Here is a 12,562-nt window from a genome sequence, read left to right as displayed (position 1 = left end):
CCGAGGAAACAAACATCATCATCTACTTAGGATTCCAGCGCTATCCAAGTCTCAAATGGAACTGTACTTTTGTAAACGTCGAACTTGTAGTTCAACCGAAGAGTTTGTAATTGTGTGCTTCAAGTGATGTCTTCCTGTTCAAATACAGTTATAAATATACGACATACCCCCATGACAATGGATTGTGTAAAGCTAGGTAAATCTTTATATCATTCCTGTAATAAAGTTAACTCATGTTTCACATGTTGTAATTCCATTAAGCCATCACCCAGAATCATCAGAGAACCCACAGTTATTACCAGAGGATTGTAGTTTCTTCAGGTCATAATAACGATAAAATGGAAGGGGATGGAAGATGTAGCCAGACGAATAGATGGCAAATGTAACAAAGAAATTCTCTGCTAAATTTTAACAGATAAGAAAACAGTGGCATTAAAACTCAGGGTGAAGAACGTCAACGATAAGTTTCACTGATGACATTGCTAGTCCAAATGCAAGTGAGAAACGATTACAGGGCATACTGAAAGAAATGAGCAGGATACTTCGCACAGAACATCGGCTGATAGTAAAATGAATAAAGACGAAAATGGTGTGGAGCAGTGGAAATAAGAGAAGTGATAAAATTAAGGAAAGAATTGAGGAGCACGAAGAACACGAAGTTCAGTAATTCTGCCACCTAGGGAGCGAAATAACATATCACTGACGAAGCGAGGAGGACGTAAAATGCCTACTAGCGCAGGCAAAGGGGGATTCCTGGCCAAAAGAAATCTTATAGAGTGAAACATTTGTCTTGATTTTGGGAAGAAATTTCAGAGAGTTTATGTTTGGAGCAGAGAATTATATTTTAGTGAATCATGAATTGTTGGAAAACTAGAAAAGAAGAGAATTGAAGCGTTAATGATAGGACATGCGTTTTTTAAGAACTCTGGGAATAACTTCCATGGTACTAGAGAAAATGTAGAAGATAAAAACTTTAGGGAAAGACCTAGATTCCAAAACGTTCCACAAATAAATGATGACATTGAGTGAAAGCTACCGAAGCCCCACTCCAAGAAAAGACCAAGACAACAACCTAACGTCAAGAGGGTAGGAAAATGGCTGGTTCAAATGGCTCTGAGCACTATGGGACTCAACTGCTGAGGTCATTAGTCCCCTAGAACTTAGAACTAGTTAAACCTAACTAACCTAAGGACATCACAAACATCCATGCCCGAGGCAGGATTCGAACCTGCGACCGTAGCGGTCTTGCGGTTCCAGACTGCAGCGCCTTTAACCGCACGGCCACTTCGGCCGGCAGGGTAGGAAAGGAGATACGAGAGCAGTCTGTATACGTATGGCTGCAGACCGTAAGGCAGTGATAATTATGCAGCAGTAACGGCACTGGAACATCACAGCCGTATTTTCAAAATATTTATTACACAGACGACTAGCTTCACGGCTGCTTTTGCGTGATCGTCAGGTCCTGCTATTAAGAGGGTGCGTACTTTCAGTCACTGCCTCATTTACCATAGGACCCATACAACAACTAAGTGCGGTGAGCCAGTGTTCATCAGGAGTGTATATGCTGAACGTGTACTCATTACTGTGACTACTGTGACCGCCGGCCGCGATGGTCTAGCGGTTCTAGGCGCTCAGTCCGGAAGCGCGCGACTGCTACGGTCGCAGGTTCGAATCCTGCCTCGGGCATGGATGTGTGTGATGTCCTTAGGTTACTTAGGTTTAAGTAGTTCTAAGTTCTAGGGGACTGATGACCACAGATGTTAAGTCCCATAGTGCTCAGAGCCTTTTGAACCATTTGAACTACTGTGACCATGTCCATGTGGTTACAGTGGTGACTACACTTTCGGAAAATACAGTCCTGATGAATAGCGGTCCACGGCACATATTTATTGTATGGGTCCTGTGATACCTGAGCCAATTATTGGAAGCAGTTATTTGGTTAACTCTAGGACCTGACGATCACGCAAATGTAGGGTTGAGGCTAGTCGTCTGAGTAATAAATACTTTGAAAATACGGCTGTGGTATTCCATTTCCACTACTTATATTGTAATCCACTGTCCCACGTCCACAAGGCTCTTAAGGAAAAGGCTTTTGTTCAACAGTGGATATCACAAACGTGATGACTGACGCGTGGTATCACATACCGGCATTTACGCTACAAGTGGCAATCAGAGCCCTGCTCACCACCTGTGATGGAGATTATAAAATCTTACTAGGAACCGACATATTAACAGAGTTCTAATATTCTTGATAAGTTGACTTCAAGATAAGTTGAAACTTCCTGGCAGATTAAAACTGTGTGCGCCGACCGAGACTCGAACTCGGGACCTTTGCCTTTCGCGGGCAAGTGCTCTACCAACTGAGCTACCGAAGCACGACTCACGCCCGGCCCTCACAGCTTTACTTCTGCCAGTATCTCGTCTCCTACCTTCCAAACTTTACAGAAGCTTCTGTAAAGTTTGGAAGGTAGGAGACGAGATACTGGCGGAAGTAAAGCTGTGAGGGCCGGCCGTGAGTCGTGCTTCGGTAGCTCAGTTGGTAGAGCACTTGCCCGCGAAAGGCAAAGGTCCCGAGTTCGAGTCTCGGTCGGCGCACACAGTTTTAATCTCCCAGGAAGTTTCATATCAGCGCACACTCCGCTGCGGAGTGAAAATCTCATTCTGGAAACATCCCCCAGGCTGTGGCTAAGCCATGTCTCCGCAATATCCTTTCTTTCAGGAGTGCTAGTTCTGCATGGTTCGCAGGAGAGCTTCTGTAAAGTTTGGAAGGTAGGAGACGAGATACTAGCAGAAGTAAAGCTGTGAGGGCCGGCCGTGAGTCGTGCTTCGGTAGCGCAGTTGGTAGAGCACTTGCCCGCGAAAGGTAGCCGGCACGGTAGCTCAGCGTGTTCGGTCAGAGGGTTAGCAGCCCTCTCTAAAAAAAAATGAGTTAATCGATCAAAGACGAACTTAAACGAGTGTCTTACGACGTCCGCCCCAAGCACGGAAAAAAAAAAAAGGTAAAGGTCCCGAGTTCGAGTCTCGGTCGGCGCACACAGTTTTTATCTGCCAGGAAGTTTCATATCAGCGCACACTCCGATGCAGAGTGAAAATCTCATTCAAGATAAGTTAAATAAGATTTTAAAAAAAACGAAATACTCTTTCCAAATGCTCCATTACGTACTGAACGTGTGTAAAATTTTCAGTGTTTGTCACTCTCCTTTGTGAACGTCGCGCATGAGAGCAGACACAGTTAAGTAGCAGTAATCCGATGTCTCTGATCCGATTCTGCTCAACTCGCTGTCGATGTGACACTAAGCGCCGGCAAGCGAAATTCTCTGACTTTATCGCGACAGCTATCACGCAGCAAGAAATCAAAACATTTTGACTGCAATCGGCCGTTGATCGCGCGCGTGATGTAGTATTAGACACCTGGTGCTTATCAAAAAATTTGCTGCTTGCTCGCAGATGATCTTGCTAATTCGGACAAACGGAGAAATCTTACTTCTGTGAATAAACTTACGGAGTATGGTATGTCATTTGTTTACTTATTTTGTGTTATGGTTCTGCTAATCGGGATGATATTTAAATAATATTGACTCTCCATGCTTCTCTGTCTTCTGCTAATATTTTTGTCATTGTACATTGTTTTGCACTTTCAGTTTATGTATCAATCGGCATCTTTTCTTTCTTCTTCGCCCTTTGTAATGCGTCTACGAGTAAGCATTATTTTCCTGTAATTGACAACAGTAAACAAATTGTCGTGAATCATGCAAAGGCAGATTTAATGTATTAGGATGGATTAAGTGGATAGTTCAAATGGTTGAAATGGCTCTGAGCACTATAGCAGTTAACTGCTGAGGTCCATCAGTCCCCTAGAACTTAGAACTACTTAAACCTAACTAACCTAAGGACAACACACACATCCATGCCCGAGGCAGGATCCGAACCTGTGACGGGAGCGGTCGCGCGGCTCCAGACTGTAGCTCCTAGAACCGCTCGACCACCCCAGCCGGCCCATCTAATACAAAATTAAGTATTAAGAAGTCTTTTCTGAAAGTATTCTGAGTTTAGCTATTTGCGGAAATGAAACGTGGACGGTAAGGGAGTAGAAACTTTTGAAATGCGGTGCTACAGAACAGCGCTGAAGATTAGGTAGGCAAATAGCGTAATTAATAAAGGATGGTGCTAAACAGATATGGAGAGAAATAAAATTTGTGACACAGTTGATACGTGGTACGTACTGGAATTAAGGATAACGTGGAAGGGAGGCTCCACCATTGTAACTTTGTTTTCACACAATCTGTTTATTTAACAATATATAAACTGTGTTTTCCAGATAATCGTAGCATTCAACCATAAAATTTTCTTTAATAAAATGAACAAATTTGCTAAATTCTTTTGACCTTCATCCCTAAGTTGAAATCTGAAAGCTGTATCGCAAAACAGCAAACAATATGGCAATTATTACAAGACGGCCGGGCCTGAAGCCCACCCGTTATCGGGTGAAACAACGGTGTTTACTACCGTGCTAGATACAGTCTGGCTTATTAAATGGCCTTCTGCAACACATGAAAACTATATAAGCACTCAAAACAGGTGTCGTAACTTTTAATTTGAAACTGTATGTTGAAAGGTTCGGGGTTAAGATGTGCTGAAAGGTTAAACAGATCAGTAAACAATATGACAATGATAAGGCTTACTTCAAAGCAATAAACCTCTTAATTTTAATCGGCAACCAAGATGCGACTGGATCCAAACCCCTGTCTTACAATTTTATTTTGACTAAAACCCTGGTGACAGTTGGCACTTAGTATTTTCAAAGTTAAACTGATTATTACGATTGCTCTGAAGGAACATCTTAAACCATTACTTGTAAAATTACAAGAGAACTCACTCGCCGGAACCGCAGAATCCAGCTAAAATACATCAATAATGACCCTGTCTTTCAAACACGGAAACGAACAGCTTAATACAAAAGGTTGTTGAGATTACAACTAATGACTCAGAAATGCTATTACAATAAAAGAATTTCACTGGTTAACTGCTAAATATAACTGTTTCCTCTTTTGTTTAACGGTAACCTGTGCCTTAATACAATTGTTCCGGCTGTATTTACAACCAAAAGCTAATTGACTAGAACATTAATGATCAGATTTTTTTGTCATCAGCCTTCTGACTGGTCTGATGTGCCCCGCCACGAATTTCCCTCCTGTGCTAACCTCTTCATGTCACATTAGCATCTGCAACCTACGTCCTCAATTATTTGCTAGATGTATTCCAATCTCTGTCTTCCTCTGCAGCTTTTGCCCTCTACAGCTCCCTCTAGTACCATGGAAGTCATTTCCTCATGTCTTAACAGATGTCCTATCATCCTGTCCCTTCTCCTTATCAGTGTTTTCCACATATTCCTTTCCTCTTCGACTCTGCGCAGAACCTCCACGTTCCCTACCTTATCAGTCCACCCAATTTTCAACATTCGTCTCAAATGCTTCGATTCTCTTCTGTTCCGGTTTTCCCACAGTCCGTGTTTCACTGCCATTCAATGCTGTACTCCAGACGTACATTCTCAGGAATTTCTTCCTCAAATTAAGACCGATATTTGATACCAGTAGACTTCTCTTGGCCGGGAATGCCCTTCATGCCATTGCTAGTTTGCTTTTGATGTCCTTCTTGCTCCGTCCGTCATTGGTTATTTTACTGCCTATGTAGCGGAATTCCGTAACTTCATCTACTTCGTGACCATCAATCCTGATGTTAAGTTACTCGCTGTTCTCATTTCTACTACTTCTCATTACCTTCGTCGTTCTTCGGTTTGCTCTCAACCCATACTCTGTACTCATCAGACTGTTCATTTCGTTCAGGAGATCATGTAATTCATCTTCACTTTCACTCAGGATAGCAAAGTCATCAGCGAATCGTATCATTGATATCCTTTCACCTTGTATTTTAATTGCACTCCTGAACCTTTCTTTTATTTCCATTATTGCTTCCTCAATGTACAGATTGAACAGTAGGGGCGAGAGACTACATCCTTGTCTAACTCCATTTTTAATTCGAGCGCTTCGTTCTGGGTCATTCACTCCATTCCCTCTTGGCTGCTGTACGTGTTGTATATTACCCGTCTCTGCCTATAGCTTACCCCAACTTTTTTCAGCGTTTCGAACATCTTGCACCATTTTACATTGTCGAACGCTTTTTCCACGTCGACATATCCTATGAACGTGTCTTGATTTTTCTTTAGCCTTGCTTCCATTATTAACCGAAACGTCAGAACTGCCTCTCTCGTGCCTTTACCTTTCCTAAAGCCGATTGTCTTCTAGCGCATTCCTCAATTTTCTTTTACATTATTCTGTATATTGTTGTTGTAAGCATCTTGGATATATGAGCTGTTAAGCTGATTGTGCGAGAATTCTCGCATATGTCAGCTCTTGCCGTCTTCGGAAATGTGTGGATGATGCTTTTCCAAAAGTCAGATGGTATTTCGCCAGACTAATAGATTCTACACACCAACGTGAATAGTCGTTTTGTTGCCATTTCTCCCAATGAGTTTAAAAATTCTGTGGGAATGTTATCTAACCCTTCTGCCTTATTTGATCCAAAGTCCTCCAACGTTCCTTTAAATTCTGATTCCAATACTGGATACCCTATCTCTCCTAAATCGACTCCTGTTTCTTCTTCTATCACATCAGACAAATCTTCCGCCTCATACAGGCCTTCAGTTCATTCTTTCCACCTAGCCGTTGCACTCTTCATGTTATCACCCTTGCTTTTAACGTCACTAAAGGTTGTTTTGGTTGTCCTGTATGCTGAGTCTGTCCTTCCGACAATCATTTCTTTTTCTATGTCTTCACATTTTTCCTACATCCATTTCGTCTTAGCTTCCCTGCACTTACTATTTATTTCACTCCTCATCGACTTGTATTTCCCGGTACATTTCTGTACTTCTTCCTTTCATCGGTTAGTTGAAGTATTTCTTCTGTTTCCCATGGTTTCTTCGCAGTTACCGTCTTTGTACCCATGTTTTGTTTCCCAATTTGTGTGATGCCCGTTTTTAGAGATGTCCATACCTCGCCAAGTGTACTGCCTACGAAGCAATTCCCTATAGCTGTATCTATAGCCTTAGAGAGCTTCAACCGTATCTCGTCATGACCGGATACAAACCAGAAAGGAAAGGCCATATAATAGCAGGACAAATGGCAACTAGTGTCTTAGTACAATACTACTGCCTATATTTCCGACCATAGAGCAGACCAAGTAAAACCAAGAGGGTCGATTACAAACCAAAAAATAATAAGGAGGGTAGGTAGACAATGAAACAAATCATCGCTAGGATTACAGAATGTTACTCCTCTTTATCAGCAAGCAGTGCCATGGATCCATGGTGCGTCGCGGCGGTTACTGGGTGGTGCCGATGAAACACAGGTAGAAGAGGCAGTCAGACCACGAGCGATCGTCCGACACGAATTCTGTCAACCAACCGATGGGATGTCGGCCTCCTGCTTGTAGTCGAAAGCTGACTCCGGTGAAGCACTCTGGTATCTTCGCTCTGCGCAGGCCCTCCTTGCGCGGCTCGTGGCTTCGGCCTTTGGGATCTCGTGACCACCATCTCTTGTCGCGACGCTACCGCCAATCGCCAGTCTTCGTGCTTCCCTCTTGGGCCAGCGAAGCCCATATACAGGATGGTCCATTGATCGTGATCGGGCCAAATATCTCACGAAATAAGCGTCAAACGAAAAAATTACAAAGAACGAAACTCGTCTAGCTTGAAGGGGGAACCCAGACGGCACTATGGTTGGCCCGCTAGATGGAGCTGCCATAGATCAAACGGATATCAACGGCGTTTTTTTTAAATAGGAACACCCATTTTATATTACATATTCGTGTAGTACGTACAGAAATATGAATATTTTAGTTGGACCGCTTTTTTCGCTTTGTGATAGATGACGATGTAATAGTCACAAACATATGGCTCACAATTTTAGACGAACATTTGGTAACAGGTAGGTTTTTTAAATTAAAATACAGAACGTAGATACGTTTGAACATTTTATTTCGGTTGTTCCAATGTGATACATGTACCGTTGTGAACTTATCATTTCTGAGAACGCATGCTGTTACAGTGTGATTACCTGTAGATACCACATTAATGCAATACATGCTCAAAATTATGTCCGTCAACCTAAATGCATTTGGAAATACGTGTAACGACATTCCTCTCGACAACGAGCAGTTAGCCTTCCGTAATGTTCGCACATGCATTGACAATGCGCTGACGCATGTTGTCAGGCGTTGTCGGTGGATCACGATAGCAAATATCCTTCAACTTTCCCCACAGAAAGAAATCCGAGGACCTCAGATCCGCTGAACGTGCGGGCCATGGTATGGTGCTTCTAGGACCAATCCACCTGTCATGAAATATGATATTCAATACCGCTTCAACCGCACGCGAGCTATGTGCCAGACGTCCATCATGTTGGAAGTACATCGCCATTCTGTCATGCAGTGAAACATATTGTAGTAACATCGGTAGAACATTACGTAGGAAATCAGCATACATTGCACCATTTAGATTGCCATCGATAAAATGGGCTGCCAATTATCCTTCCTCCCACAATGCCGCACCATACATTAACCCTCCAAGATCGCTGAGGTTCCACTTGTCGCAGCCATCGTGGATTTTCTGTTGCCCAATAGTGCATATTATGGCGGTTTACGTTACCGCCGTTGATGAATGACGCTTCGTCGCTAAATAGAACGCGTGCAAAAAATCTGTCATCCTCCCGTAATTTCTCTTGTGCCCAGTGGAAGAACTGTAAACGACGTTCAAAGTCGTCCCCGTGAAATTCCTGGTGCATAGAAATATGGTACGTGTGCAATCGATGTTGCTGTAGCATTCTCAACACCGACGGTTTTGAGATTTCCGATTCTCGCGCAATTTGTCTGCTACTGATGTGCGGATTAGCCGCTACAGCAGCTAAAACTCCTACTTCTGCATCATCATTTGTTCCATGTCGTGTTTGATGTTTCACATGTGGCTGAACACTTTCTGTTTCCTTAAATAACGTAACTACCCGCTGAATGGTCCGGACACTTGGAAAATGTCGTACAGCATACATAGCATACCCCCGTTGGGCATTTTGATCACAATAGCCATACATCAACACGATATCGACCTTTTCTGGAATTGGTAAATGGTCCAATTTAACACGGGTAATGTATCACGAAGCAATTACCGTCCGCACTGGCGGGATGTTACGTGATACCACGTACTTACACGTTTGTGACTATTACAGCGCCATCTATCACAAAGCGAAAAAAGTGGTCCAACTAACACATTCATATTTCTTTACGTACTACACGAATATGTAATAAAAATGGGGGTTCCTATTTAAAAAGAAACGCAGTTGATATCCGTTTGACCTATGACAGCGCCGTCTAGCGGGTCAATCATAACGCCATCTGGTTTTCCCCTTCAAGCTAGACGAGTTTCGTTCTTTGTAGTTTTTTCGTTTGACGCTTATTTCGTGAGAAATTTGACCCAGTCACTATGAATGGACCACCCTGTATTTATCGGCAAGTAAAGACCTTCTAAGGACACAACCCACAGACACCAGATAGACATTGGCAATGGGGCGGCAAGAAGGATAGTCGATCCACCCGAGCCAGTGGCGCCAGGCAGTACAGTCTCCTAACTCAAGGGCGCCACGGCTGAACACTTTGAGCAGAAGAAGAGATCGGTTGATAGGACAGATTCTGAGACATCAATGAATCACCAGGATAGTGTTGGAGGGATAGCGTGTGTTTGTGTTTGCTGTGTGTAGGTGTGTTTGAGGCAGGGAGGAGAAAAATTTGGAGAGGGACACCAACAGTCGAATACAGTAAACAGGTTGCAGCATCTATTAGGAGATGAAGAGGCACATAGTAAGTAGCGTGGTAGTTGCGTCAAACGTCACCGGACTGCAGACAACAACAAGAGTAAAGTCGCAAGAATAGGTTAACTCACCAGACGACGAAACCGTTCCTGCATTATCGTTAGTATGAAGATTTTCTTCCCGAGCAACCGTGACTTTGACATCTCGATCCGACCCTGTCCGCTCCATTTCGTTGATGGTACATGTAGATGCCGCCATTTGAAATACACTGTGGAAATTTTTTGACGTCCCGTTCGTCCCGTTCCGTTCCGTCAAGTGTAAACCAACATATAGAGAGGTGACAAAAGTCATCGGATAGCGCTAGGCTCATATACAGATGGCGGTAGTATCGCGTACACAGCGCATAATAGGGCAGTGCATTGGCAGGGCTGTGACTCAGCTCATTCATGTCAAAGGGTTTCCGACATGTTCAGGACCGCACGACGGGAAACGACAGACTGATCTCGGAATAGCCGGCCGAAGTGGCCGTGCGGTTAAAGGCGCTGCAGTCTGGAACCGCAAGACCGCTACGGTCGCAGGTTCGAATCCTGCCTCGGGCATGGATGTTTGTGATGTCCTTAGGTTTAACTAGTTCTAAGTTCTAGGGGACTAATGACCTCAGCAGTTGAGTCCCATAGTGCTCAGAGCCATTTGAACCATTTGATCTCGGAATTGGTTAGACGGATGGGACAATTCGTATCGGAAATCGTGAGGGAAACCTGTATTCCGAGATCCACAGTGTCAAGAACGAGCCTAGTATACCTAATTTCAGCGAATACTTCTCACCATGGACTACGCTGTGCCCGACAGCCTTCACAGAGGCGTTTATAATAGAGGCGTTAGTGGTAACAGACTAGCAACACCACGTGAAACAACCGCAGAAATAAATGGAGGACGTACGAGGATAGGACAGTGAGGCGAAATTTGGCATTAACTGACTATGGCAGTAGAAGCTCGACGCGAGTGCCTTTGTCAACAGCGCCTGGGCTGCAGCCTCTCTCCTGTGTTCGTGACCATGTCTGTGGGACCCTAGACGGCTTGAAAGCTGTGGCCTGGTCAGATGAGTCACTATTTCAGTTTATGAGAGCTGATGGTAGGGATCGAATTTTGCGCAGACTTCACGAAGCATGGTTCCAAACTGTCCACAAGGCACTGTGCAAGCTGGTGGTGACGCCATAATGATGTGGACTGTGTTTACATGGAATCGACTACGCGCTCTGGTCCAACTGAACCGATCATTGACTGGTAATGTGGATGTGTGTGATGTCCTTAGGATAGTTAGGTTTCAGTAGTTCTAAGGTCTAGGGGACTGATTAACTCAGAAGTTAAGTCCCATAGTGCTCAGAGCCATTTGAACCATTTGACATGTAATGTTTATGTTTAGCTACTTGCAGACCGCTTGCAGCCATTCGTGGACTTCCGTGATCCCAAACAACGATGTCGTATCACCGGGCCAGAGTTGTTCACGACTGATTTGATGAACGTTCTGGACGATTTGAATGAATGATTTGGCCACCCAGATCACATGACATGAATCCCACCGAACATTTTTGCCAAATAATCGAGAGGTCAGCTGGTGCTCAAAATCATGCACCTGCAACATTCTTGTAGCTATGGACGGCTATAGAGGCCATCCAATACCATGTCGAGATGATGCACTACTCCCCGCAGAAGGAGGTGTCACGTGACTATTGTGTACTCCACTCGTGTTGGTCACAGGTGCACTTACTTTCCAGAAATAGCCTCTATCACCAATTCAATTGGCCGTGTGTGCACACGGCACTCATTTAATAGAGTAGTATTTATTCACTTACTGTAGTACTAAAAATGACTCGATCACTGGAAATCTGTGGGAAAAGATCCGCTGCGAGCAGATCTGCCAATATTTACAGCAGCAGTGTCACCTGCCTTTAGTAAACACTTGAAGCAAATGACACGCAACTCCGGTGCAGGTGTATCCTTTCTGTTCCGTAAGGGGAACGTAAACAATGGGAATGAAGCAGAGAGATAGCTGCGAGGCAGATTCCGCGAAGAGGGCGCGTCCGGAATGCGGACAGATAAGGCGCCGGCAAGTGCAGGTGTAACTCCGCCGCAGATAGCGGGAGCCCGCCGGCCTTATCGCAGCGCCTCTGACGCCCTCTCGGGCCGACCGTTGAACTCACAAATATTTGCGTAAACGCGCGAGGTGCTAGTGCACCCAACTGTCCGCTGGAGTGGTAACCCTGTCAACATCTACTTGTTACTGCTGTTGCTGTCAAAATGAGCACGCCGGGCAAACAATTACGCCAGCAGACGCCACGCTAATACTGCGTAACGGCGCCTCCATCCGCGATAGTTGACGCAGTTCGGCGAGAAAAAGACTCCGCAAGTTTCTTCAGATTTTCCATATCCAGCAGAAGTCACTCGTTGCTACACTACACTGCAAAACATAACATACTGTCAACCCATTGGAAATGAATGGAAGTGCGTGAGGGCGTTGCCAGACATCTCCCAGCCATGCACAGAAAGTTGGACGTCACATGGCGTGGGGTCAGACTATAGCGCAAAATGAGACTGGCCACGCAACATGTGGCGTTTCAAGGAACGGAAAAAGTTTGCATTTATCGATCAGTGACCAATTACGGTGCAATGTTGACATGTACATTTGACTTAGTACCTATTGGCTAATA

The 12,562-nt window shown here is 44.3% G+C and overlaps 2 non-coding genes across 2 annotated transcripts; one reads left to right on the top strand and one right to left on the bottom strand.

Moving 5' to 3' along the window:
• Window positions 1-2,301: 2,301 nt before the first annotated feature.
• On the bottom strand, window positions 2,302-2,375 carry Trnas-cga (transfer RNA serine (anticodon CGA)). Its single transcript has one exon. It is a non-coding gene; the product is annotated as a tRNA-Ser (tRNA).
• A 146-nt stretch (window positions 2,376-2,521) lies between these two features.
• Window positions 2,522-2,595, top strand: Trnas-cga (transfer RNA serine (anticodon CGA)). Its single transcript has one exon. It is a non-coding gene; the product is annotated as a tRNA-Ser (tRNA).
• The last annotated feature ends 9,967 nt before the right edge of the window (window positions 2,596-12,562 follow it).

Source organism: Schistocerca nitens, chromosome 4 (genome assembly GCF_023898315.1).
Source record: "Schistocerca nitens isolate TAMUIC-IGC-003100 chromosome 4, iqSchNite1.1, whole genome shotgun sequence".
In the NCBI taxonomy this organism is placed as follows: domain Eukaryota; kingdom Metazoa; phylum Arthropoda; class Insecta; order Orthoptera; family Acrididae; genus Schistocerca; species Schistocerca nitens.
The sequence above is the reverse complement of the archived record's forward strand: the minus strand, read 5'-3'. Positions and strand labels throughout refer to the sequence as shown.